Here is a 25,229-nt window from a genome sequence, read left to right on the forward strand (position 1 = left end):
GGGTTTTCCTGTCCAAAGGTTTCTTCCACCTTTATTAATAAGGTAACAAATGTTCCCACCATTTATCCTTTTATCACTATAGAAAGGAAGCAAAACAGAAACAGCTACAGTGAAAACAAAATAGACTGACAAAAGGTCAACAGCTGAAAAAATAAACGTCCCCAACTTGCATTTATCTTGAGAAAGCCCATGGAAACCCAAGGAAGAAACAACTGAAAGCATGATCAAATCACAGACATCCCTCCAATGTGGTAGCTGACCATCTTCCTCTCAGTAGGTAATCGGAGTCTCTTGAAGCCTGTTATTTATCCCTTTCCTCAATTACTCACCCTTCCAATTAGAACCTTTTTATGAGAGTACAGACGCAGTCTCAGTTTTATTATATTGTGGCAAACAGTTGCATTGTCTAGTATCCAGGGTTTGCTCAGGAAAACATCTGAAATAAACGTCTCTACCAAAGCATTGTGAAAATCCCCAAATGCATTGTCATAGTTGCAGTTTCCACCTTGAATAGTCATGGTGAGAATGGAAAGGTCTTTGTTTTTGTTTGTTTTTACCTTTAGAGGATCATTTTAATAGCTTTATAATTTTAATTATAGAAACATATTTACTTACTCCAATATACTGAAAGTATGACATTATTACATAATTCATTAAACATACAGAGATCAAAAGAATATGTTCTAATATAACAAATAGACATATTTGCATGAGTCAAACAAATGTTGTCAATTGCAGTATCTAACCTTAACTGAAAACCTGGAAAATGAGTCTGCTGGCTAGTGATCTTTAAATCGCTTCAGTGTCATACAGTGTTTTCTTAGCAGCACTTTACTCTTTCACCCCTAACATGTATCTCGTGATTAGTATGTTTCGTGGAGTCCTATCTAATTGCTCTCTGCACTGTGTTTATTTTCGGGGCATATCGCTGGAATGTGCATAGCACAAAGGTAGAGATTTTTGTAGTAACCGGTGTTGCAGCCTCATCTAGCAATGTCCTAGCACACGGACACATAAAAGCGTGAGTGAAAGGTATAGAAAGTGTTCCTACCTGCTTTTGTGCAAATTCACAATGTGAAAAATACCTAGATTTTATCCCATCTATGTTTGGCAGTATATAAAACATGTTAGTCAAGCAACAGTCCAACCTATTTTATTTGTATTTCAAATATACTTTCATCCACAAGAGGCAAATCTTCCTTTATAATTAATTACAGTTGAAAACCTTTCTCATCCTGGTGACATCTCAGCACGCAAGGTAAAGAGGGAAGCCTGCTATGTAATCATGAACACAAAGTAGTTCAAACCTGCATCCAGGAATCAAAACTGTTCTCCTGTGCAAGTTAAGGCAACCTTCCTGTGGAAAGAACAGACTGTTGAAATGGCTCAGGATGCGAGGCTAAGCACTGCACTCAGGGTCAGCCGCTTTCGACCCAGAGAAGAACATGTCTGAATACAAGTGGGTTGATGCCCCAGGTCCCGCCTCTGAGAAAAAGGTATCTGACAGGTCTGATGCTCTTTGGGTGGATGACACCTAAATGAACATCAGTACAAAGTCCCAATTTATTTCTAATATCAGAGATCAGACCTCTACTCTTGCCTGATGCATCTAAAACAAAAAGGGGGAACTGTAGAGAGCTGCATAATGCCGGGCCTTAAAGATGGAGCTGGTTTCCGCCTTCCACCTTCCCGATGGTGAGTGCTCTCTGTCACAAACAACTCCATATTTGGCTAAGGCTGAGGATCTGGCTTGCTTCCATGTATGTGGACCTATCTGCATTGCCCACGTGGCACACTGGGGTTGGCTACCCAGAGGCTATTTTAAGCTGTGGGCTGGCTTTCCCCAGGGTCAGAAGATTGTTCAGGGTTCCTGAATAAACTGCATTGAGAAAACAAAAACAAAAAAAAAAAAAAAAAAACTACATTTTTTTTAAATTAAAGCCAAAGTATAATGGGAGAGGGGACAATTCTTACATCATCTCAGAGTGTACCATTTTACAGTAATTCAGGGAAAGCATTTTAAAAAATCAAAAATATTTGTTGATTAAAATGTGAATGGTAGTGGCTAGAGAGATGATTCAGCAGTTACAAGCACTAGCTGCTTTTCCAGAGGACTCAGGTTCAATTCCAGTGCCCAAATGCCAGCCAACGACCATCAGTACCTACAGTCCAATTAGCAATCACTAAAATATTAATAAGTATATAGAGTAATATAAGCAGAAATGTGTTTATTCTGTGTAAAGGTGCCTGCTCTCTGGCTGGAAGTTAGATGGCTGTCGTGGCATAATCGGGGAAAAAGCAGACTCTGAAACAGTATGCGTAATATGGTCTTACTTCAGTTATAATATGTAATATGAATTTTTGTAACTTTTGTCTATGCATTATTGCATTATATAATTTTGAATCATAAAGAAGCACTGCTTTTCAAAATAAAAATTTGTCATCTACGTTTTTTACTTGTATGTTGAACTTTTATAGTAGACTCATAATATGGTTTTATTTTCATTTTATGTTATGGATGTTTTGCTTACATGGATATTTATGTACCAAATGCACACAGTATCTACAGAGGCCAGAACAATCCCTTAGGACTGTCGGGACTGAAAGGTCTTTGTTTTAAGAAAAGCAATAGTCCAGACTTTTTTTTACACCTGCACAATATTACTATCATCTCCCCAGGAAGATGTAACATGAAATAACCATGTCATTTATTTTCCTTTGGAATATGTATATGCACATATTCAATATTAAACACCGATGCTATAATAGAAATGCATCCATCTCACTTTTGAACATGGAAATTTTTAAAGCCAGTATCAAACGTTAAAAATCTTTATGTTATGGAATTATCACATCCCAAGCTTATATAATTCCACGGCAAAGATCAGCATATGATTAGACTTAAAATATTTATTCCAGGCTGATGAAACAATTCAACAGGTACTATGTTTTCCATCTCTCCTAGTGCCCTGAGTTTGATTATTGGGAACACAGGAAGGGAGAAGAAAAACTATTTCTAAAAGTTATCCTCGAACCACCACAGGTGCACCACAGAAAGCATTGTTATGCCCACAAAACAATTAAATAAATGTATTGTGCAATTTTAAAGATTCGGGGAAAATAGCTGGCTGTGTTAGTCCCCTTCCTTTGTTTAAGTCCTGTCTTTTTTCCTGGATTTCAGAAATCCAAGAAAGAGAAAAATATCCTTTCTTCCTATTACTCTCTTACCTTTCAGTAGAATATCATAGTCATTCCCCACAGTGATGTCATGTTCCAGAGACACTGCATATATCTCTTTTTTAGAATTTATTTTTAATTTATATATTTTCATTACATCCTAATTATAGCCCCATCTCTCATCTCTTTCAGGTATCACCCTCCCATGCTCTTTCCCCTTCCTCCCCTCTTCCTCAGGAAAAGGGAGGCCCCTCACTAACCAACCCCAGCATGTCAAGTCACTATAAGCACTTTTTGAGGATATATTCTCAGAGCAGGGTCAAGAGACTCAGCTCATATTTTATTGCATAACTCAAGTCACAAGGCAAGCCAAGGTTTGCTGAAAACAAAGCTTCAAATATGCATGCAGAAGAACACTAATATAAGGTTATCACAATAAACAATTGTGGATAAATTCTGGAATTAATCTACCACACTTGCTTATGAACTGAAAAGACAGGTTAAATTTATCATCACACACGGTCCTAACCAGTACTATAAAGCAGGAAGAAGAAGCAGGAGGGAGAGGCAGGAAGAGACAAATGGAGCTTAAACAGGATGCGGGGTGGTAACAAAAACAGATGCTCTCTTCTGTATAGTCACTATAAAAAGTAATTACAGTAAACAGTCAGGTAAGGTACATTTTATTCAAGGTTAAAGAAGTAAGAGAAAAAGAGAATCCAACCTCACTACAATGAAAGGTCATGGAGGTTTATTTAAAGGCTAGGGTTCATGACGATATTATAAGAAATAGAAAATAATAAAACCACAAGCTATGTTGATTTCATTAGCTACAATTTTCCTAGTAGTCCCAATTTCCCTTGACAGTAGTCAGTTGTAAAACAGAGTCTCTATTCAGATCTTAATTACTCACTCTTCACATGATCTCTATGGAAATCTATATCCATTAGCAATGAACCATGGCTCTATCTACTGCCTATATATTAAAATATAGCCATAACATTATCAAAATAGAATAACAGAGTCTCATCTAGAGGCAGAGATAGAAATGACAACAAACACTAAGGAAATTGCTTTAGGTAGGTACATAAGTAATAACAACAAAAATGAAGAGAGCTGAAGAAGCTCCTTGCGCCAGGCTGCAAGACCCAGAGTAAAGGCAGATCTTGAGTTTAGTCAACTATTGCCCTTAAGAATATAGAGGTGTAGAGATGTAGAGGTGAGACACAAGATCAAAAGACTGTGGAGATAAAGGGCAAGGCCAGGTAAACTAGGTAAACTGATAAGATGACAGTTTGAAGACACTGTGTTAGTGTTGACATTGTACACAACCCTTGATGTGCACTCTGGTTATTCTGATAACAGGTTAGTGAGACTGTCACTATCTTGATTCTTGATGTCTTAGTTATTGAGTTCAAGTGAGAATATTATACACTATCTATCATTTATCTATCATCTATCCATCATCTATCTATCTATCTATCTATCTATCTATCTATCTATCATCTATTCATATTTGCTTACATCCCCACAGGTTCCCAAACATATTTAAAACCTTATAAGTCATATATTTTAATAATGAGAAGTATTACTTTTCATTCTTTGTTTCATTGGTGGCTGAACAAATGGTGGTATCTATTCATATAACGATATGCAGACTTTTTCTGTCACAGTAGTTTTTACTGTGTATCAAATGTTGTTTTGTAAAATGAAGGTATCCAGAGCAAAGCACAGCTTGAAAGCCACTGTTTCGGGCAATACAGAGGAACTTAGAGCAGGCACAGCCTTATCACTACATCTGGATAAGTTTTTCTAAGAGAACTGGAAGACTGTGTTAAACTTGACATGAGAAAGGAAAAGAAAGAACTGGTTTATTCTTAAGTTTGTGTTTTTCTGTGATGCTAGACTACCAGCTTTGTGTATTAGCCATGCTGAAGTGTGGTTCTTATATTCACAGAAATTACAGTAAACAGTAAAGATAAAAGGGGTTTATCTTTCTAGATGGACAGTTATATTTCAGTGAAATCTCTTCCAGGTACACTGATAATATAGTTCCTTGGTCTTAAATGTTTATAGTATCTTGCTCTGCCATCCACTCTATTTCCTTCTCTTTGCTACCTCCAGTGAGTGAATTAGATGTGAAACCACAGTGCAGTGCACAAGACAGGCATTTACTGCAGAACATTGTCCACTCTCCTTCTTTCTACCTCCAGTAAGTGAATTCAATGAGAAACACACAGGGCAATGTACAAGACAGGCATAACTGACCACAGAATAATAGTAGATATTTCAGATTAAGAATAATCATAGTCTTCCGACAGTTCAAAAAGTCATAACTATACTGAAGGCCTGATGTAATTCATATGTCATTGTTTTGACTAATATCTACATAAAAGATCAGATTAAAATGACAAGAGAGAATTAAGAATGGATATATAAAAAACAGTCACGTTTATCAGGAAGAAATAATTCTTCCTTGATGGGTTTCATCAAAATTCTGATCCAAATTCATCTTCCTCTTGTGTGTCTAATCTACAGCTATCTTTTTATATGGGATTTAAATTTCAAGGACAGATAACTATTACGCTACGTTTTACCTTTTGTGTGGAATTTGAATGTGTACTGGAGAGCACTGTGTTTGTACAAGTTCTATTAGTGTGTTACCAGAACGAAAGTTACAGCTAAAGCCAATTATCAGTAAGGGTCTTCAGCTTGCCAATTTCTTTCTTGCCCTGTACATGACACTCACATTTAGAGGGAGAAGATTTTCAATTATTGTAGCCAAAGTAATCCTCTAAGGAAAGTAATGTTAGGAACTTTCACTGGGAAAGAAACATGCCTAATGTTTGAAGAGCTGATGTAAGACTTGTCATTGAGCACACCACGTCAGAAACAAAGATGAAGATGTTTGTGCTGTTGACGTAGTGAAGTTTGCCTAAGTAACAACAAAGTTCCAACAGTAATTAGCAAGGTGTGGAGGTTTCATTAGCAATACTTTGCCAGATATAGATTTTTTAACATTTCTGAAAAGATACTTTGATATATGCAAATATATTTGCAACCCTTTAAACTGTATGAATGATTGTGACCGTCTAAAACTATTCTGTATTCATTTATTCAATACATAAGGATAATCTTGTCTATTTTCTCTTTTCTACACTTATTGTAATGCACATTCATGTACCTATTTATCTACATATAAGCATAACTGTAATTTTTACTTTTCTAAATTTATTGAAATATTTTAAGATTTATTTTATTTTTAATATTACATAATACACATATATAATTAAATTTATGTTATGGTTCAATAGCTAATTTGCATTATAGAATGGATGTTTGGAGTAATTCAAATGGGAAAGAAAATATACTTTAATTCAATGGAAATTTAAACCTTGAACTAAATTAGCCAGCCTTTTCAGAATCACATACTATGTCTTATAAGTGGAATAACATTTATCTTTGTGAAGAAACTTACAGAAGAAATCGGATTTTGCCATTTAGACTCTGCGCATGAATAAAATGCCTTTAGGGGAAAATAGAAATGACTTTTCTTTCTCCATTTCCTTACCCAGAATAACAGTTCAACTGACATAAGTGAAGTTTTATAAAAAGAAACACATTTTGTTTGGAGACACAACTGAAATATTCAAACCTTAAAGGTGGACTTTTAAGAGAGAAAAACAACAGCCTTAATAGGAGAGCAGTTATGGGCTCATCTGTGTTGTTAAGGTAAATTGCCATGCCTCAGTACTGTGCCATTCTTTTCTACACAGAATCAAGAGCATTTTATCATAACAAAGGACCATTCTTTTTCAACTCAATAGGAAATAAGCAATAGTGGAATTCCATTAGAGTGAGCCCTGATAAAGAATTCAGCACAGCTATATCCTGTAAATGAATGTTAGAAACTTTCTTAAAAAATGGACTCACCTTCAAAGTGCCAAAAATCATACTACAAACAAATATCTGCTCTTTAAGTGTCATGTGCCTTTGGTAGATTTAAATAAATTGGTAAAACATGCACTGGCATAATGTGAGCCACTATCTCGAATGAAACAAGCCTCTGACTTTAGAAAAACATGCATATTATTTTTCACCATCTAGATCTGAGTCTTCACAGCTGGAGGGCTGCAGCCCCTCTTTGTGACTGGTAGTTGAACTTGCCACAGAGTTTCATTCCTTTCCAGATCAGGCTCATCAGTAATCTGGGCATTAGGCTTTACATCATAGAGTTGGACAAGATCAGCATCAGTGAGGAGGCAAGGCACACTCTATCCATCAGAGTGAATGTCATGCTAGCTGTGACCCAGCTCTCTGAGGCTCATCTTGTTCAGAAGATGGATTACATGGAATGTTAGCAGCAACTGAAAGTAAGTTAGAGCAAGGTGATTGCACAGAGAATAGGGAAGCCAAACAGAAACCAAAGCAGACTTCACAGATACTGAACAAATTACTGAAAATGTTCAGGTTTAAATACTCTCTTTCTTTCTAAAAGTTGACCAAATGTTAGTGCTGAGATTAATCTTATTAAAGAACAAAAAGGTTACTTGGTTGATATTTTTCTAGCTTATAGAATGCAGTATTATTCCCATTACATAATCAGAGACAAAAGAATGAAAAAACTGCTTTTAGTGAGTTTTATTACTAAATACTTAACAAATAATTTTTTATCCAGTAATTACCTGTAAGTTTGGAAAGAATGATAGGACACAAGGGTTGTGAAAACTATACAAAATGAGTCAAATCCTTCTTCAGGAAGGAGCATTATCACAAAATTAGGCAGAACAAAAACCACTCTCCTAACTTTCAGCACATATCTTCACTTTCTCTCTTTGAACTCAGGGTTGCAAAAGCAATGTGTGAATTCTACTTGTTCTGCCAGGTTCTAAACAGCAGTTGCTCTCAGTATTTCTACAACTGGCCATATATATGATACTCAGAATTGAATGGAGGACCCAGAAATAAACCCACACACCTACGGATACTTGATTTTTGACAAAGAAGCCAAAGCAATACAATGGAAAAAAGATAGTACATTCAACAAATAGTGCTGGTCTAACTGGAGGTCTACTTGTAGAAAAATGCAAATAGATCCATATTTATCTCCCTGCCCAAAACTCAAATCCAAATTAATGAAAGACCTCAATATAACACCAGATATAATGAATATACAAGAAGGGAAAGCAGGATAGAGCCTTGAACTCATTGGCACAGGAGACAACTTCCTGAACGAACACCAACAGCACAGGCTCTAAGATTAACAATCAATAAATGGGACCTCATGAAACTGAAAACTTCTGTAAAGCAAAGGACACTGTCATCAGAACAAGATGACAGCCTACAGATTGGGAAAGGATCTTCACCAACCCTATATCTAACAGAGGGCTAATATGCAGAATATATACAAAGAACTTAAGAAGTTAAACTGCAACAAACCAAGTAATCCCGTTAAAAAATGGGGAACAGAGCTAAACAAAGAATAGAGGAATATCAAATGGCAGAGAAACACTTAAAGAAATGCTCAAAGTCCCTAGTCATCAGGGAAATACAAATCAAAACAATTCTGAGATTTCACCTTACACCCATCAGAATGGCTAAGATCAAAAACTTTCAATCAAAATAGATGGAGAAAACAAAATATCCCATGACAAAACTAAATTTAAACAATATCTATATAGCAAATCAGTCCTACGGAAGATACTAGAAGAGAACTCCAATCTAACGAAATCAACCACAGCCAAGAAAACACTTGATATAAATAACTTCACCATGAGAACAACAACAACAAAAATCCAAAGAAAACAAGCACATAAACACTATCCCTACCAACTCCACAATAAAAGGAATTAACATTCATTATTATTCACTATTATCTATCAACACCAATAAACTTGACTCTCCAATAAAAAGACACAAACTAACAGAATGGTTGTGGAAACAGGGTCCAACATTCTACTGCATACAAAAAACATGCCTTTCCAACAATGACAGGCACTGCCTCAGAGTAAAGGGATGGAAAAAGGGTTTTCAAGCAAACATACCCCCAAAATAAGCCGGAGTAGCTATCCTAATATCTAATAAAATAGATTTTCAACCAAAATTAATCAAAAAAGATAAGGAGGAATGCTTCATTCTCATCAAAGGAAAAATCCACCTTGTGGACATCACAATCCTGAACATCTATGCCCCAAATAAAAGAGCACCAGCATTCGTAAATGAAACATTATTAAAGCTCAAATCTTTTCTTATTTTTCAAAGTAGTGACTAACACTAATTTATTTCTCAAGCTATCTACTTTATTTGTATGAATTACTTTTATTTTTTCAAATTATGATATAATTATATGGAATACGTTATATAAATAATATATATTATGGGTGTTTTGCTTGTAAGCATGTATGTGTATCAAGTGTGTTTGTGAGAGTCAAAATTGTGCTTCAGATGCTCTGGGACAGGAGTTACAGGTGGTTATAAGCCATCATGTGTGTAACAAGGAATTGAATCCAAGTCTCCTGCAAGAGTAAAAATTCTTTTAAGAGCTGAGTCGACAGAATAGTTCAGTTTTTGTTTGCTCGTTTTTGTCTGTCTTTTTTTTTTTTTTTTTTTTTTTGTAACTGGTCCTCAATATGCTTGTCCTGGAACTCACTATGTAGACCAGGCTGGCCATGAACTCACAGGATATACCTGGCTCTGCTTCCTAAGTGCTGGAATTAAAAGCCTGTGCGGCCGTACCTAATTTGTACCAATTTGTTTAAACTATTGTCATTATCTCTTTCTTTTAATATATTTGTAAAACGTATTGTATTACTTTTTCTTCCCTCATACTGTAATATCCAATTTTTCTCTTGCTGCTTAATCTTACTAGTTCATAAATTTTGGAAAGCATTATATTTGTTGATATTTCTCGAATATTAATGTTTTTGCTCCTTGTTTTTTGATTTTTTAATATATCTTTGTTATTGATTAATTTTAGTTTATTCTTACTTTAAGAATTCCCTTTAATTCAACCCTGAGGTTCACACACCAATCCCAGTTTTTATTCCCTAAGATATTCATGAGAGCTCTAAATTTTACTCAGGATAATGACAGCGACATAAATTAAGTGTGTGTGTATATGTGTGTGGTTATGAAGGCAGATATCAAGGTATTTTCTTCCTCAGTCAGGCTCTATCTACTTTGTTTGTTGAAATTGGAACTCAACTGAATGTGGAAATTATTAATTGGGTAATTTTATTTGTCCAGAGAACCCCTGTGTCTTCCTATCAAATTATGAAGTTATAGGAGAAGACTACAATATCCAGATATTTTTTGTGATTGCTGGTAATCTAAATTCAGGTCTTCATGTCATGTATACACTGAGCAATCTCTCTACCTCTACTGCAACTTTTTCCATTAATTCAATCAATATGAAATGTTTTCTATATGGTTTTAAAATTATTGCTTCCAGTTAAAAGCAGGTAGTTTCCTCTTTTCTTAAATATTTTATACAATTAAAATTAAAATTTGATGGAAAACTTATGAAAGAGTATAATAGACATATATCCAATCCAGCTTCTTATTAATACCATGATTTGGTCATTTTTCATGATTAATTATCATTAATGTTTTATATATTTTTAAATTAACGACTCAATAATGCTGTGTAAGTTAATGTTAATATTAAATTCAAATGTCTTAGTTTTTAACACAATCTCTTTTGGGTATTGTAGTATCCCACCAGGATACCCTATTCTATTTCATTCTCACCTTTTATAAGGATTGACATGACTGGCTGTTATTTTATTTTTAATGGCATGAATAATTCTAAGGAGGACTAGCCACATGTTTTATAGAATCTATTCATTTATATACATGTATATGTAAATAAATTCATTCTGTAGAAATGATTGTCTTCCCCTCCAATTATTAATTATTTATTAATCAGTATGTTTTCACAAATACTTAAATTAAGATACAAGCAAATGTTAATTTGCTCATTTCCATAGGAACTTACCTGTTCATTTATTTGCTCTCCTCAAATCATTTCAGCTTTGTTCAATATAAGGCCATTTATTAGACTGCAGTATTTTATGATATGCCCATTTAATTAATAATAGTTTCTTAAACAATGAAACATTACAGATTAATCTTGTGTGTTTGTTTTCTACGTTGTATATACAAGAACTTCTTAGTAGATCTCTGTTTTATTTTGTTTCAAAATAGTTTTAGAATCCTACATCTCAAACACTAAGTGCTCAATGTTACAGAAATGTGTGAACCTGTTTTCTCAGTTTAGAGAACATGGACACATTTTCCTATGTAAGGAGATATATCTAAACAGAATTTTATAAATTCTTGTATGTATCAGGTAACAGACACATCAGGTACTATAGATGTTAGCAACAGTAATTACTGAAATCATGGCTTATTCTAACCTTGCTTAAAATCCCTCTAAGAGGATAAGATATTATCATTCTGCAGTATTGAACGGCAAAATATAAGTTCAGTGTCCATGCAATAATGAGTAACTCATAGGTATTCTGAGGAATAATTTAAAATTATATTTCACTATTTTTTTGTCTTACTTTCAGTCTTTGTAGAATCCCAATATCACTTAGATCAGTGTATTTTTGGGTGAGTTGAAAAGAGTATTCACAAATTTATAAAAACGTACGTTATACCTGAGAGACTTTCATCCGGCATTCCTTGAAGCTTTAAATGCTTCTTTTGGCTGCATACAGTTAGAATCATTCTTGGGATGCACTGTTGCTCCTGGGTTGACAGAGTCACAGCTTGGATTATTTACCAGGGCTTGTTGCAGAGCAGGTGTCCCATTCAAAGTAGTTGCAACCAGCTACTCAGTTGGCTTCAAATGTACTCTTTTCTACTTCTAAAGCTCCAAATTTGTTACCATTTCTATAGTTTTACCCTAACAGAATGTCAAATCATTCTAATAACCTGGAAAATACAAAATATTAAGTTTCTTTTTTAGACAAACCTCTTTTGCCAAGACATTAACCTTGAAATATTTCAAATATTTACATGATTGTAGCTCTTTCTTTCAAACTACAGAGAATATTTGCTTGAATGTAGGTGATGCAGTTTGACAATATATTCACCTTTCTTTGTAAAAAGAAATTCTATGGATACATATCTTACAATGGTAAAATGCATTTTTTTGTGTAGATGAAGGTTCACATCACTTAAATACTCAGGAGCTCCATTCTACAACAGATGACTATATTCAGAATTATCAAAAGCTCTTGCCCTAACTTTCCACACTGTCTGCAACTCTGCCATCAAAAGTACTTAGAATTTCTGTGTGTCTATTTCCTCCTCTTTAGTTGCTATCTTTAGTTTTACTTTTTTAATTTTGTTATATCTTAGGTACTTTAAAAGTGTAAAGTTGTATTTCATTTTTTTATGTGTGTATGTAGTGTGTTTGTTGCTAAGTTTGAGCATGGATACACATACCACAATGGAACTGTGAAGTTATGAAGGTCACAGGACATTCTGAGGTGTCAACCACAGGCAGTTACATTGTTTGGGTCAACCACAGGCAGTTACATTGTTTGGGTCAACCATAGGCAGTTACATTGTTTGGAACAATGATTTTTTTTTTTTTTTTTTTTTTTTTTTGGTTCACAACTACATCCTTAAGGATACCTGTTCTGTAAATGAAATTAATTTACCTGATGGTAAATTAAGTTAGGATTTTTGGTTTTTTTTTTTTTTTTTGTTTTTAATCACAGTATCAATTGTTGTTAGATATTAGATACCCAGAGAGAGGGAAGTTTTCTGTATGCACCACATATTTCTATAAACTTTTATGGACAGAGAGCCATTTTGACCAGGCAAAATACAGACATGACGTGTAAATGCAGGCGACCTGCTTTAGAGGATTATATAACATGTGCAACTCTAGTTATCTGTATGGTATTCTCAACTTATTTCAGTGAACTTAATTTAAGCTAAAAGATTCTGACATTTCTGTATTTGTTTATTTACTTATTGTTTTTATAACTTAATGTAAATTACCTGATCGTCACTAAACTTCAAAAGTAATAACCAGAGTATAATAAAGTTCATATTTTAAAATCTACTCTCTTAATTACTAAAACATGACTTATTTGATTTTTCTCTTGGGGTTTTGCCTTATTCATACTTTTTCATTTCATTATGTGCTTTGGTGTTGCATATTTCCAATGTTAATGATTATAGATAATTTAATGTTTTAGGCGAAATAATATTTTGTGGTTCATCTGGCCATTCCTTTGTGTTTCTTTCAATCTAGGCTTCATTGTTTAGTATGTCTGGTTGATTTAAATTCTTCTGTAAATTCAGTTTGTGAAAAAAAATAAAATAAAACTTTTCCAGGAACCAACTTTTTCAGACTCTGATTTTCTCTTCTACTCCTTCACCTTCTTAATATTTACATGTTAAATTACTATTAAAAAGGTTCTACTATACTATGTAAAGGACCAGTATATACTATCCCATACAGCACAAAATCCTTAGGCTGTAGTAGATGATTGACTTGCTTTCTGGTACCTGATTCTTGCATGATAGTGTTATGACATTACTGCAGAAAGAAAAAGTGTTGCTTCCTATTTTCCTCAGCTTTTAAAACAAGGGTAGTGATGAATACACAGATCATATTTTCTTTATTGTCACGTCAAGACAAGAGCACCTCTCATCTATTTAAGTTGCCATATGTTGGGTGTATTGAGTGTGATGGAAATATAGAATCATATTACATATCATACTATAATAATGTCCTTCAATAGGAACTGTGGGGACAGTTCTTATGTTCATACTAATTTACTACTATATTTAGATGATAAAACAAAGTTAGTACAGGGAACACTGTGTCTGTTTCCTTGAACCTGCCTCAAGATGTTGAGATATCCTATAATCATGAAATTACAGATGCTAGAACTTTTGTGGACAGAGATTAACACAAGGCGTTGCATGTAATGTGATTTTCAGCTATATCCGTCCTTGGATAGCGGAGGATATAGGGGCAGAAGAAGAAGAGATAAACTTACTTCCTCAGAATACCTATCTCCATGCATATATATTTCTGTACTGAAGTAGAAACTAAGCTATGTTATACTAGTTCCAATTAAAATGTGCTTGATGCTCAATATTTAGACAGGAGGATTTTATCTACACGTTTTAACATACTTTAAAGTTTTTAATAAGATACAATTTAATTTTTTTAATTTTTCCTTAATTTATCTTTTATTTATTACAGTTTATTCACTTTGTTTCCCAGCTGTAGCCCCAACCATTGTCCCCTCCCAATCCTGATCTCCCTTCTTTTTTCCTCCCATGACTCTCCCCAAGTCCATTGATAAGGGAGATCCTCCTCCCTTTCCATCTGACCCTAGCCTTTCAGGTCTCATCAGGACTATCTGCCTTGTCTTTCTCTATGGCCTGGTAAGGCTGCTCCCCCCTCATGGGGAGGTGATCAAAGAGCAGGCCAACCATTTTATGTCAGAGGCAGTCCCTCTTCCCCTTACTATGGAATACACTTGGACACTGAATGGCCATGGGCTACATCTGAGCAGGGATTCTAGGTTATCTCCATGCATTGTCCTTGTTTGGAGTATCATAAGATATTTTAATTTAAATGATTTTAGTGAAGGCAAATGTAAAAATGTGTTTCTGAGCCAGGCATGGTGGCACATGCCTGTGATTCCAGAACTCCAGCAGACAAAGGCAGGCAAACCACTGCTAGTTTGAGGCCAGCCTTGTACAAAGTGAGTCCAGGACAACTGCAATTACATAGAGAAAACCTGTTTCATTAAGCAAAAGAAAAAAAAATAATGAAAGTTTATGTTTCTGAAATACTTTATGTAACAAATGAAACAAAATAAGGTAGTTTAATTTCCTTGATATTGGCCTTAAGAAGACACTTTTCATATCTTCCCTTCATGTATACATTTATAAAAAAAAAAAAACAAAACACTAGACTTAAATGGGAAAGTGAAAAATGAAAGTGTAAGCAGATAAAATTTCCAATTGTCTCTATTAAAAATATATTCAATATATGGAGTAGTGCAAAAGAACTCTTCAAAGTTTTTTTCTTTAGTTATACTATAATCAAAGAAACTGAAATTATATATCAGGGATCAAAACTATTTGTCTTTACAAAAGGACATTTTTAGCAAAATATTTGGCAAATGTGTCAGAGAACTCTGAAGATAAGTTTAACACACTAATGTTCCCTGATTTATTTAATTACACACTATGTGGGTCAAGTAGGTAAACAAAACCTAGTTTCAAATTTTCCAACACCAAAATTAGTATGCACATTAAAAATATCTCTTCAATGAATGTATCACGGGAAGAAAACACTTACTAACACACCATATTCTTAAGGAAATAGGGCATTAAACCACAACTACTTAATTATTTAAAACATCATCTGTCACATTGAAATCTAAGTCTTCCTTTTGACCTGTAAATTTTAGAGAAGAATCCATTAAGCATTTTGCAGAAACTGTTTTCAAAAGATCCTAAAAGTGCAAAATGTTTTAAAGAGATGTATAGAACTTTGAGAAAATATTACATGTATGCATTTTTGTATTTGCACATGAACACTTGCTTATTTCCCAACTCTTTGGCAGGAACCCTTGCTAAAAACACTACAAAATGACAGCAATTGGGCAAAATAAGACAAACATTGTCCTATGAAGATGTCTAAGTCCTAACCCCTAAATCCTTTTGGGAAATCTAGTTACAAGGCAAGAGGAATCAAAACAAAAGAGCAAGCACTGCAGGTGTGATTTAGTTAGGACATTGGCAGTAAGACTAATGTCCAGCATTGCTTGAGTGAGTAGGAAATGTAACACATGCAGAGAAGATACACAGGTAATAACTTCAAAAAGCTCAAGTATCGTATCACTAGCTCATTTATTTAAAAAGAAACAAACTTCTTAGAACTTTATACAGCATTGTACATTACAGTAAATTGAAAATATGTAAATGTAATTTCTGTATGAAAGTTAGCAAACATTTTGAGTTGACAAACCAATTCTATTAAACACTACTGAAAATTAAAGGTGAAAATTAACAATTTACAATTTTGATTCACGACATTTTCAAAAATTTGATTTTAAAGAGTTTTATATGACTAATAGCCACATATAAGTGAGTAAAAACTAAGTGTGTCTTTCTGCTTCTGAGTTACCTCACTCAGCATGATCTTTTCTAGTTCCCACCATTTGTCTGCAAATTTCATGATGTCCTTGTCATATAATATAGGATAAACATACTAAAATCAACACTCCTAGAGAAACTAAACAAGACGGAGGACCCTAGGGAAGTTACTCAAGCTCACTCAGAAAGCAAATGGGATAGACATCAGAAGCAGGACAAAACAGAGAACAGGACAGGTGCCAACCACAGAGGGCCTCTAAAAGACTCTACTGAGCAGGGTATCAAAGCAGATGCTGAGGCTCATAGCCAAACTTTGGGCAGAATGCAAGAAATCTTATAAAAGAAGGGGGAGATAGAAAGATGTGGAGGGGACAAGAGCCCCACAAGGAGAAAAACAGAACCAAAAATCTGGACCCAGGGGTCTTTGCAAGGACCTATACTCCAACCAAAGGACCATGCATGGAGATAACCTAGACCCCCTGCTCAGATGTAGCCCATGGCAGCTCAGTGTACAAGTGGGTGCCTTAGTAACTGGAGCAGGGGCTGTCTCTGACATGAACTCAGTGGCTGGTTCTTTGATCACCTCCCCCTGGGGGAAGTGCAGCTGTATCAGGCCACAGAGAAAGACAATGCAGCCAGTCCTGATCAGAACTGATAGGCTAGGGTCAGATGGAAGGGGAGAAAGACCTCCCCTATCAGTAGACTAAGGGAGAGGCATGGGAGAAGAGAGAGGGAGGGCAGAGTTGGGAGGGAATGATGGAGGGGGCTACAGCTGAGATACTAAGTGAATAAATGCAATAATCCAAAGGTAAATTTAAAAAAGAAAAAAAAATGTAGTTTTAGATTTTATCAAAGTGATGTTCAATGTTTCTGGAAACTTATCAAATATAAATACAACTTGAGTATCAAAATAAGAATTTATTATATAAAGGATAAGTTTACTTTTAATGTTTTCCTTCTGTCCTTCTTTACTTCTTCTATAATTGCAAGATCATTTGGACCTCTTATTTGCATCGATTAGATAGTTAATATTGGTAAGATATATGCAATCAGTTTATGAATGCTAGCACTTCTGTGTTTAAATAGAACTGGGAATCATGAAATAAAATGTAAGAGCATTGATCAGAGACAATGACAACAAATCAATCAGATACCTAGTCCATGAGAACTAGAGGAAAATTGGCAGTGAAACCATTTTCAAGGATTGAAGAAGAACTTAGGGAAGGTACTATCAGGTGCTTTTCCTAAAATGCCTGAAACAGAAAGATAAAGGGTTGAAAGGGGATCTCATAGGATCACCTTCCTAAGAAACTTTTGTAGGAAAAGATTTAGTCATAGGAGTCTATGTGATTTATCAATGATTCCTTAAAAATCGTCTTCTCCTCTAAGGTAATATAATATAATGGAAGTAATATAATGCTTAAATATAATAGAAAATAAAAGAGAAAGAAAGAAATGATTGGAGTAAAGAAAACTCACACACAAAATTCAATGATTTTTTAATTGTATTTATTATGTTCATTTTCTGAATCATGGTACCTGCCTAGTAAAAAAAAAAAAAAAAAAAACATTTTTCTGTACTTTAGTTGAGCCAAAAACATTTGCATTCATTTCTTCCCAAAATCAAAGTATAGATTATTAAAAGAAATTTAATATTAAATTTCACTTTTAAATTTAAATTTAAAATTTAACAGTATTGAAAGCCAATATTGTCATGTGTATGGATCAAAAATGTACCATCTTCGGTTCGGTTCCTTTTCTTCTCCTATTTCTTATGGACAGAACACCTGTTTGCCCTTCTGAATGAGGATTAAGCATCTTCCCTAGAACAGGGACTATCTCTGACAGGAACTCAATGGCAGGCTCTTTGACCTCCCCACCCCCCAAGGGAGGAGCAGTCCTGCTAGGCCACAGAGGAGGACTCTGCAGCCTGTCCTGAAGATACCTGATAAAACAGTGCCAGACGAAAGGGGAGGAGGTCCTCCCCAATCCATGGACTTGGAAAGGGGCAGGGAGGAGCTGAGGGAGGGAGGGTGGGATTATGAGAGAATAAGGGAGCGGGATACAGCTGGGATACAGAGTTAATAAAATGTAACTAATAATATTAAACAATAATAATAAAAAAATAAAAATAAAGCATTTTCTCTAGGGACCTCCTTGTTGTTTGGCTCTTTAGGACTACAGATTTTAATATGTTTATCCTTCATTATATGGCTAATATCCACTTATAAGTGAGTATGTACCACTTTCTGCTTCTGGGTTACCTCACTCAGGGTGATCTTTTCTAGTTCCCACTATTCAACAGAAGACCTCAGAAAGACTCTACCCACTATGGTATCAAAGCACATACTGCGACTCATTGCCAAACTTTGGCTAGAGTGCCAGAAATCTCATGGAAGAAGAGGGAAATAGAAAGAAGTGAAAGGAACAAGAACCCCACAAGGAGAAAAACAGAGCCAAAAATCCTGAACCCAGAAAGGCCTACAGAGACTGATACTCCAACCAGGGACCTTACCTGGGGAAGACCTAGACCCTCTGCTCAAAGGAAGCCCATAGACTGCTCAGTTTCCAAGTGGGTTCCCTAGTAAGGGGTACAGGGGTTGTCTCTGATATGAACTCAATGGCAGGCTGTTTGATCACCTCCCCCTGGGGGTTGCAGCCTTGCCAGGTCACAGAGGAAGATGAATGATACAGCCAGCTTTGTTGAGACCTGATAGGCTAGGGTCAGATGGAAGTGAAGGAGGTTCTCCCCTATAAGGGGACTAGGAAAAGGGTATAGGGGAAGAAGAGGGAGGTTGGCTAGGACTGGGAGGAGATGAGTGAAGGAGATGCAGCAGATACAAAGTGAATGGATTGTAATAAATAAATACATAGATAAATAAATAAATAAATAATCAAATAAATAAATAATTTAAATTAAAAATAATTATACCATCTCTGTGTTGACCCACTTCAAAACAAGATGCCCTGAGAAATAGCAGGTGAGCTATTTGCATGTAAAACTGTGAGTGCTATTCTTTAACATAAAAACTTGAAAAATAAACAAGTTTTCCAGGAATTCTTCCAAAATCACTTAAGAGTAAACAAGGGCCATGTCCTCATAGATTCTCATCCAACCAGTCCTGTTTGTCATTTAGATGTGTAATACAATCACACATGATCCAGCATGTGGGGCACAGGATTCAAGAATATGTGATGTCTCTGCTCATGGTACCCCAGAAAAGAGTCTATGCTGAGAAAACTGAAAGACTCATGATTGAAGACACAGTTTTCTGAAAATATCCTTTTACATATGCTTTGCTTTATAGTAACTTATGACAGTCTTCTGTGAAGGGAAGTCAAAACTGTCATGTGTTGTCTACAATTAACCAGCATGATAATTGAGCCTCTGTGAGATGCTCAAAAAATGTATTCAATGTATATAATGGAGGGCACCATGGCTCTGTGATTTTATATTTTTCCTCAGAATTGATTAAAAAACATTACACTTTGGTTTTTAAATATACATAAATCAAATGTCCATCATTAGTATTTGAAAGGGTAACACATATAAAGTATGTACCTTTTTGTTCTGTGGTAATGAATGACAGCAGATAATTATTGTTTCTGCACAAAATAGGTGAAAACAATCTGCCTTGCATTCTACTTTGTGTCTTGAGTGTGATAATTGAATCACCATCAACAATTTGTCAGCTGAAGCAGTTAGAACTGCAGAGATGAAATGGAACTTCAGCATTAATTGTTTGAGTTATAGGTGTTTCTCTCTGCCTCCATTTTAAGTACATTTAGATTGTTGATAGTAACAAAGATTTCAATGCGAATATTAGTAAAATTATATTATATCTATATGCAGATTTTATATTTAAGAGTTCATCTGGTACTATAGTTTGTGTTATAAAAACATTTACTCATTACGCTGAAAATAATCGTGTAAAATTGAAATTTTAAAATATTCATAAAAATTAATTGCTTTTTCTTTACTACCACTATGAGCTCATTGTATTGTTCATTGGATGGATATATAGTTTCATTACTGTACTTTTCCATCTCATTACTCTTTCTTGGCATTAACTGAATAGAACATTCTGAAACAAAAAAAAAAAAAACTGGATGAAAGTTCACGTTTATAAAATGTCAAAAATAAATATTCTTAACCTATAAATGTAAGAGATCAAAAATCCTCTAAAACCTAACGGACAATATGCATCCATCCTATAATCCATTTGCATATGTATTATGCCAGTTATTTATACATTCCCTCAATCTTAATAGAGTTCAGTAATTTTAATGATAAATGAATCTCTACTTTCATATAATTTATTTAAATGTACTTAATTATATTCATAACATTCTATAACTTAGATTTACTTAAAATATGTGAACAACTAAAGGCTGCTGCTTGAAATTGTAAAGGTGTTGAACAGAAACTACCTCATTTCACATGATTCAAGGTCCAATATCTGACTCCTGTCATTTTGTTTTTCAGGCTCACTGACTTCAGCTGTTACATTTATCAATTAATTAAATATCTGGGTCCCAAATAATGAAAAGCTTAATGGTGTCCTACAACTTCTGGCCATTTAGAGTATGAAATTTCTATGATTACTTCAAAGTTGGGGCTGAGAGTTTTCAAAGACAATATTCTATTTCACTATCCAACAATCTATTGTACATTAGTCAAGCTGTGTAATATTTACCTGAACTAGATGAGTCCAAAGGAGTACTTATTAGTCCTTAAACAACCTTTATTTGACATATCCTGTATACTGTTTACAGATTTTTTTTTGTTTCTCTAGATGTTTGTTTATCTCTTTGTAAATATGCATGTGCATTTGTGCAGAGAGAGAGAGAGAGAGTGAAAGAGAGAGAAACAGAGTGTTTTCGATGGTGAATGTGTGAAGTTCAGAGTCAATTCTCTATTTCAACTATGAACCCAACTGGTGTGCTTGGCGTTTAGCATCTTCGTGGAATGAGTCACTGGTCACACCCCTTCAGTGCACTTCTTTCAGCACACTGTGTTCGATCACTGGATGTTCTTTGTTTACTGACATTTTTTTTTAACTAAATCATTATTTTCTAATTGGAAAAATATTTTCTGTACATTTTAAGTATCCATCTCTACATCCCAGTAGGAACATCCATGTTGTTGAAATCATCAATACTTAATCCCATTGGGAAATGCCGCCTTTAGAGACTCCATCCACTATTGTTAAAGAGTCTATCTTTACACGATTATATTTACATGCTTAGCTTCCTCCATTTACTATCATTTCTAATATCATTATTATTATTATTATTATTATTATTATTATTGTTGTTTTCAAATTATTTACTTTTTATCCTGGCTGGAGCCCCCTCACTCATGTCCTCCCAGCCCCACCCTCCCTCTTTCTTCCCCCTTATGTCCCTCTCCTAGTCTTCTGATAGGATAGGATCTTCTCCCCTACTATTTGACCCTGGCCTAATCAGGTTTCATCAGGGCTGTTTGAATCCTCTTTCTCTGTGACCTAGTTAGGACACCTTGCCATGGGGAGGTGATCAGGAGCAAGCAACCAAGTTCAAATAAAAAAGGCATAGTACTGGCATACAAACAGCCTGGTGGATCCATGGATTAGAACTGAATGTACAGAAATAAACCACATAACTGCAGACACTTGATTTTTGACAAAGTAGACAAAGCCATGCAATGGAAAAAAAGAAAGCATCTTCAACAAATGGTGCTGGTCTAACTGGATGGCTACATGTAGAAAACTGCAAATAGATCCATATTTATCACTCTGCACAAAACTAAACTCCAAGTGGATCAAATACCTTAACAAAAAACAAAACACACTAAACCTGTCAGAAGAAAAAGTGGGGAAAACCCTTGAACTCATTGGCACAGGAGATAACTTCCTGAATAGAACACCAAAAGCACAGGCTCTAAGATAAACAATCAATTAATGGAATCTCATGAAACTGAAAAGTTTCTGTAAAGCAAAGGACACTGTCAAAAGAACAAAACAACAGCCTACCTACTGGGAAAAGATCTTCATCATTCCTAAATTCTTAAGAAAAATATTATCAAAATATTGTTGCTGTGGTCATATAGCTATAGATTATTTTCAAGAGCATCAAATTATTTTTTTCAAAATTAAGTCAAGTGACTAATTTTATGCATATAACAGGCCTATGCATATATATATGTATAATAGAATAGATATGTTTTTAAAGATATCTTCATTCAACATTTTTATCTAAAGTTCATATAGTTTTCTCTATCATTATCAGTCTTTGACAAACACAATAAAACTAAAATGACTAGAGAAATATAAAAGTGTCTTGCATAACTTCATACTTTGTCTTTTAGTTTTCATCATAAAACACTATTGTGTAGTTTATAGGCACATAGTTGTGATGGAACTTTTTATTACTCGATGAAGAGTTTTTCATGCAAATCTCAGACTAATGAAATACAATGATAGACATATTTTAGAGTAGGAAACATCTTGTAAGTAGAATAATTTCATATCAAATTCTTAAGAATAATTTCTGGAAATATTTATATTCACTTTAAGCAACATGCTAGGAGACAAGCTAGATTTACGGTTTTCAGCTTCATGAGAAACATGACCTGCTGATCAACCCTGCAAACATGATTCCTTTTACACTTCATTTATTTTCTCATACTTTTGACCAATGGATTTGTTTTTCAATTTAGTGTTTTGACATTTTTGGCTGTCATTATTTTGACTTCCTTTTTCTTTTAAAGTACTTATTTTGTCAATAAAAATTAAGTTAAAGTTTCGAGGAAAAACATAATGACCTAAAGAAGATGGTGGCATATTATTTTCTCCTTGGTTAGGTCAATTTTACAATTTTTTTTAAATTTACGCCAGGGTTAAGATATTATTATCATTGTTGTTGTTTAAAATTTATTCACTTTATATCCCTACTGTAGACTGCTTCCTCATCTCCTCCCAGTCCTATCCTCCCTTCCACTACTCCCCCTATGGTCCTCCCCTAGTCCACTTATAGAGGCGGTCCTCCTACTATCTGAAAATAGCCTATCATGTCTCATCAGGACTGTCTGGATCCTCAGTCTCTGGGGCCTAGTAAGGTCACCTTGCCAGGGGAAGTTGGTCAAAATGCAGGCAATGTAGTTCACCCCATAGATAGCCCCTGCTCCCCTCACTAGGGCACCCATATGGAGCCTGAGCTGCCTATGAGGTACATCTGAGAATGGGATTGATGTGTTCTCCATACATGGTCCTTGATTGATTCATCAGTCTCTGCAGGATCCCCTGAGCTCAGAATTTTTGGCTCTGTTAGTCTTCTTGTGGAGCTCCTGTCTCTTCCAGGTCTTTCTATCTTCCCCTTCTTCAATAAGAGTCCCTGCACTCTGCCCAAAGTTTGGCTATGAGTCTCAGCATCTTCTTCTATATCTGGCAAGGTTGAGTCTTTCAGAGGCCCCTTGTGGAAGGCTCCTGTCCTGTTCCTTGTCTTTCCCTACTTTAGATATCTATTCTGTTTGCCTCTCTGACTGTGGTTTCAGCCTCTTTCCTAGGGTCCTCCTTGTTGTTTAGTTTCTTCAGAACTACAGATTTCAGTATGTTTATCCTATATTTTATGGCTAACATCCACTTATAAGTGAGTATATACCATGTGTGTCTTTCTGCTTCTGGGTTACCGCACTTTTCTAGTTCCATCTTTTCTAGTTTTATCCATATACCTGCAAATTTTATGATTTCCTTGTTTTTAATTGCTGAGTAGTATTCCATTGTGTAAATGTGACACAATTCCTATATCCATTCCTCAGTTGATGGACATCTAGTTTGCTTCCCAACTCAAGAGTGGAGAAGGGGGAAGGAGGGTAGGACTGGGAGGGAAGGAAGGGGGAGTTTATGGGGGGATACAAAGTGAACAAAGTGCAATTAATAAAAATTAAAATTAAAAAAAAAAAACAAATAAAGCTGCAATGAGCATAGTTGAGCAAATGTCCCTGTTGAGTGGCAGAGCATCTTTAGGGTATATGTCCAGGAGTGGTATAGCTGGATCTTGAGCTAGCACTATTCCTAATTTTCTGAGAAAGTGCCAGACTGATCTCCAAAGTGGTTGTACAAGTTTACATTCCCACCAGAAATACAGGAAGTTTCCCTTTTCTCCACAACCTCTCTAGCATGTGTTGTCACTAGTTTTTTTTTTCATAATGTATTTTTACAAAAAATATTTTCCTGTTTCTTGATTGTCTATTGCATTCTTAGCACATACTTCAGCAGAATGTATTCAAGTATAAGATATCAAGGATAATTTAGGTCAAGGGAAACATGTAAATCGATAAAATGTTCCAAATAAAAGGAACTCCTGTAACTCAAATAATTATGTTGTCTTCTCAATAAACTGTATCATTAATGCCTTTTGAATGAAAACCAAAGACTTATAGTCAATATTAATAACTTTTTCTGATAAAAGATAAAAGAAGTTATGTAGTCCAGACTTTGGAAATGCTCTGATGCCTACTGCTGTCTTGCTGCTGTGTTTAGTCTACAGCGCTTGATGGCTTCTGTGTGGATGTGGCCCACTGAACAATGTGCTTTTCAGATGGTATTGACATTTAATCTTCTGCTTAACTTTAGTCCCACTACAATTAATGTTGCTGGCATCACTGATCGTCCTCCTTTAAGATCATAACTGTGAGTTAACTTTCACTGGAATGACACAATTTTCACAATATAGAGCAGCAACCCTGTCACTGTGCTCCATTTTCCAGCCCACAACTCTGCCTGCATACAAAGAGACCTGTTAGCATCAGGGAGAAACAGGTAGGAGCGGAAGATAACCACCAGAAGAGAGATTTTACCCAGCAATGGATGGAAACTGATGAGGAAAACCAGAGCCAAATATGTGAAGGGAGCTTGGGGAAT

Source organism: Meriones unguiculatus, chromosome 2 (assembly GCF_030254825.1).
Source record: "Meriones unguiculatus strain TT.TT164.6M chromosome 2, Bangor_MerUng_6.1, whole genome shotgun sequence".
Classification (NCBI taxonomy): Eukaryota; Metazoa; Chordata; class Mammalia; order Rodentia; family Muridae; genus Meriones; species Meriones unguiculatus.